This window comes from Rosa rugosa, chromosome 7 (assembly GCF_958449725.1).
Source record: "Rosa rugosa chromosome 7, drRosRugo1.1, whole genome shotgun sequence".
Classification (NCBI taxonomy): Eukaryota; Viridiplantae; Streptophyta; class Magnoliopsida; order Rosales; family Rosaceae; genus Rosa; species Rosa rugosa.
This window is the reverse complement of record NC_084826.1, coordinates 27,323,173-27,327,731: the sequence shown is the minus strand read 5'-3', so window position 1 is coordinate 27,327,731 and position 4,559 is coordinate 27,323,173. Positions and strand designations below refer to the sequence as shown.

Sequence of the window (4,559 nt, the reverse complement as noted above, 5' to 3'; positions counted from 1 at the left end):
TGTCCCAAAGAGGGTGTTACTTATGCTTGGTGATGTAGTAAATACTCCATATTGTTGGAGGTATGTACACCATGTGATATTCAAATAAACCGTACATTGTGTAGATTCAAATCTAATCATCCTACTCTCGCTCTAATTGTCATGTTTCTAGACTCTAAGAACAACCATCATGTCCCAAAACCTGAACTAACAAGAACCACTTCCCACAACTTCTGGACCTAAAAGATTAAACTAATACTGTCATATAAATTTAAGAAGCTATACACAGTTCAAAATTTCCAACTAACACCCATTTGATCAATATATATGAGAAGCTAATAAGAAATTTCCCAAAAGCTAATATATATAGCATGGATTATGAATCAGAAATCACAAATATGTACAAGTAAACACCAAATCGAGTTGTTGAAAGTTATTAGACTAAAGATATCTGAGCAAACAGCTTCGATTATGGATCAAACTCAAGCAAGCAAATTACAAATCAAACTCAAACATTCTTTTGTTAAATTTTACATATACTACAAAATCAAGCTGCATATTGTTTAGCCCAACCTTCACTATCACTATGAACGATCAAATTAAGAGATGAGAGACCAAATTAAGAGAAGAAAGAGAGACCACCTTCACCAAATCTCACACCAACTCTAGCCCAACCTCAGCGATTTGTAGAGAACACGAGAAGCGCAGAGCTGAGAGCTCCGGCGACGGGGTAGTCTGATGGTATTCTAGCCTCGGTGGTCTAGCGAAATCCTAGGTTTTGAAGCTTGGATCAGTCTGAGCAGGTTGGTGGTGGCGATGTGTTGAAAAGATGGCCGGAAATCGAAGAGGGTTAAGGAACAGCGACACACTACTAGCAAAACAAACAACTCACATAGATTTAATTGACACAGATTTTTAAGTGAATAGTAGCTTGACTTCTCGACTTTGCCTTTTCTTGACTACGGGTGCACTTGCTCTAATATCCTTTTTGGCCACCTTTTCCTTTCAAACCCGCTGCAGTCCCTCTTTTTCTCTCTCCCTCCCAAACTCCCGTTTCTGTTGGCTTCAACGCCGGCCCACGGTCGTCGGCATCTCACACCGCCACCACAATTAAGAGCAGTGGAGAGAGATGACCAAAACCCGTTCCTTACCACACCCGACCTCAAAAGATTGCACCATTACTCGAAGTTACCACCACCACTTTCTCAAGACGCCGCCGCTATCAACCAGTTCAGACCAAGCCGATTGTCTTAGCCATGAATCCTTGTCTCCAATCGACGCCGGTCGACTGCCACACGCGCCTTCATCAGAGTTTTAGGTTCTGCTGAGATTGGAATTACCATCTCCAGCCATGAGAATCAAAAGCTTGTGCTTTTTCGTCCATGTCTTCTTCGTCTTCTTCTTCTCTTTAATTGGTAACTTCACAATCCATTTTCTTATGAACTTTTTTGTTATTGAACTGATAAATTTGGTTGTTTCAATTGTTTTGTGCTTGAATTGGATGATTATATAATAGGTATGTGATTGAGTATAGTGGGAAAATGTTATATAATAGGTATTGTGAGTCTTATCAGATGTTGATATATGATAATATTAGTTAGAACTCGGAATATAAAACTGTAAGAAGCTAGAATATACGATATTCACCTTTGGTCTCTATCATAGCTGCAGCAAAGAGATGAATGAATGAATATATTTAATGAGGCATGCCTGTATATGTAAGTCAGTAGCTACATACATATATTGAATCTTTTTGGTTGCATTATCTGATTTGGTAAAGTTTATTCAATGTGGTTCATAAGACTTAATTGAATTATCTGATTTGACAAGGTTTATTCAATGTGGTTCATAAGAAGAAATGGGAAAAGTGGGTTTGATATAGGGAACTTCTCAATAGAGTTAAGACTTATTACTATTATACTGTACTTTTGGTTGCATTGGTGGTGTGACTCCTCAGTCCTCAGTAATACACTTTTGGTGTTCCTGTTCTGTTTTTGTTGAATAGGTCTAGCATAATAGTAGGACCTACAATCTTCGAGGTCCTTAATCAAACATATTTGGTTTACTGATTTTATTGGCTCTATAAAATCACAGACTAGAATCAAGTATCAAGCTTTGTGATTGAAAGTTTGGGACTTTAAGTTTGGACATTCTCTGTAACATAGTTGCAATCTGTAAGATTTTGTTTCCTTCAGTAGAATAGTATGAATAGTGTAAACTTCAATTTTATTGAAACTCTTTTTGCAGGCTTTCGTTTTTGATTTTCAACCGTAAGATCCTAAAAAAATACTTTAGTTTGCAGGATGATAAGGGGTATTCCCTTTCAAAAATTTGGAGTAGTTATTGATATGCGTAGCATTAATAAAGATTACAAAATGTTTTCTAAACATATTTGTCCATAATTTGGAATTACAGACTGAAGGAGAAAGACTTATTTCATGGTACATGTTTGTTATCTTAGCTTGCATTAGTATTTCTATTTCTGCATAATATTTACTCCAGTATACTCATGTATGTACTGATATCTTTGCTTTACCTAGAGGCTTATAAGTGAATATTAACACTAAATAGTTATCCATTCATTAATTATTTTATGATGTTCATCTCGCAGGTACAAACAAAGACCCTAAGCTACAGATTAGCCACTTTATTTTCAGGTATAGTTTCATTTTGCTTCAAGATGAGCTACTGTTTTTCAAATTGCACCTCTCTCGGTATTTTGCATATTTTTGCAAAATACATAGTAAAAACATGATAGGGGACCTTTCTGTTGCTTATTTGCTTCTATATTCTTTGCTGCACCTTACTTTTTGCTCAAATTATGGTTATGTGTATAAGTACTGAGAATGATTTAACAACTATAACATATTTGGCAGTTATGTCATCTAAGAGCAGGATGACGAGGAAGAAAAGGGTCTTAGAAGGTTTACAAGACGGTGGAACTGACAGGAACATCAGCAAACATGATCTACTTCATCCTTTGTTGTAAAACAGACTTAATCCTTTGTTGATATAATGATCATGTCAACTATATCTTCTATGCCTTTAAATTTAGTCCTTAAATAAATGTTCACACTTTCTAGTTAAAAGTCTAAACCTCAAGTTTTGCTGTTGTGGAATTTTCTTTGTATAATTTATTGAGAATAAAATATTGAAATGTTAAAAAAATGGTTGGTTGTGAATTACTATATTTTTTTTTCTGGCAGCAATTTTTTTTTAAATGATATTTTACTTTTCACACAGAAAAATATATTTGTGTGAAATGTGGAGGCATTTGACACAGACTGAGAATCCAAAAATATTTGAAATATTAATAATGAATGTGGAGATATTGTGGGACCCGCGGAAATGGTTCACACGGACTCCCAAAACAGTGAGTTGAGCATTAGCGCCCCCTCCGAAGGCAACCGAAAAACATTTCGTGCTTGCACTGTAGTACAGCCTTTTACATACTGACATCCGTGTGAAATAGTAGTATTTCACACAGATTTAAATCTGTGTGAGTTGCTCGTTTTGCTAGTAGTGACGGCATAGCTTTAGGGGTCGTGTGCAGTGGTTCGGCGATCTCGATTGAGGGCGGGGTGGCTGGGTTTTGTTCTCCATCGCCTAGGCAATCTTTTGGTGGTGGCAGTGCCAAAAGTCGACGGCCGGAAGTCAAGCTTTCCGGCCTGACAGAGAGATGGTGAGAGGAAGAAGGGGGGAGCCCGGGAGAGAGATAGAGAGAGGGGCGTGTGCGGCTCGAGAGAGGAAGAAGGAGAAAAGAGAGAAGTCTTGGGTTATTTCCTTTATATAGTAGTCCATGTGAACAGTGAAATTTGGTCGAATGGAGGGAAGTGAAAATTGAAAATTTGGCTAAGTGTAAGAGCGCCAGCATATTAAACTCTAAACTCAGACAACATCAATTCAAGTACATTATCTAAAAGAGAGTGACACAACAAATAACTAACAAACTGTTGTGTGAATTAAAACAATTAGACAACATCTTTTTCAACCATTGTATTAATAGCAATTGCACAACAGAGAAGTAATAACTGTTGTGTGATTAAAAACAATCAGACGACATCTTTTTTCAACCATTGTGTTAATCAACCTTGAACAACATCAATGTAATAACTGTTGTCTGAATTGATTGATTCAGAAAACATCTGAAAAACAACCATTGTCTGATTTACAATTGCACAACAGTAATGTAACAACTGTAGTCTGATTTAAAAATTCAGACGACATAATTTTTTTTGCTGTTGTCTGATTATTTCAGACGACAGTTAAAATGTTTGATGTCGTCTGATATGTGTTGTCTGATTGAATTTTTGGCCTAGTGGTGGGTCGGCGGAGTAGTCGAGCCTCGGGAAAATGGTCTCGGCGCAGTACCTTGGGACTGAGAAACCGCCGCCACTATTGGCGTCGGACTGGGTCAGAGTTTTAGCGAAATAAGAAGGCTTTTCCAGATTGTCAGACCCATCAGAGTCCACAGAGCCTTGGTCCTAAGCAAAAAGCTCATTGCTCTCAGAAGGGACGAGCTGGATTCTGGCAAAGACCTCTTCGATTTTTGGGTCGGCCATGTATCTGATTCATTGCAA

At 37.4% G+C, this 4,559-nt stretch overlaps 1 long non-coding RNA gene across 1 annotated transcript; it reads left to right on the top strand.

Annotated features, from left to right (window-relative positions):
• The first annotated feature begins 982 nt into the window (after nucleotides 1-982).
• LOC133722317 (uncharacterized) lies at nucleotides 983-3,157 on the top strand. Its single transcript, XR_009852619.1, has 3 exons — nucleotides 983-1,394; nucleotides 2,591-2,636; nucleotides 2,856-3,157. It is a non-coding gene; the product is annotated as an uncharacterized LOC133722317 (long non-coding RNA).
• The last annotated feature ends 1,402 nt before the right edge of the window (nucleotides 3,158-4,559 follow it).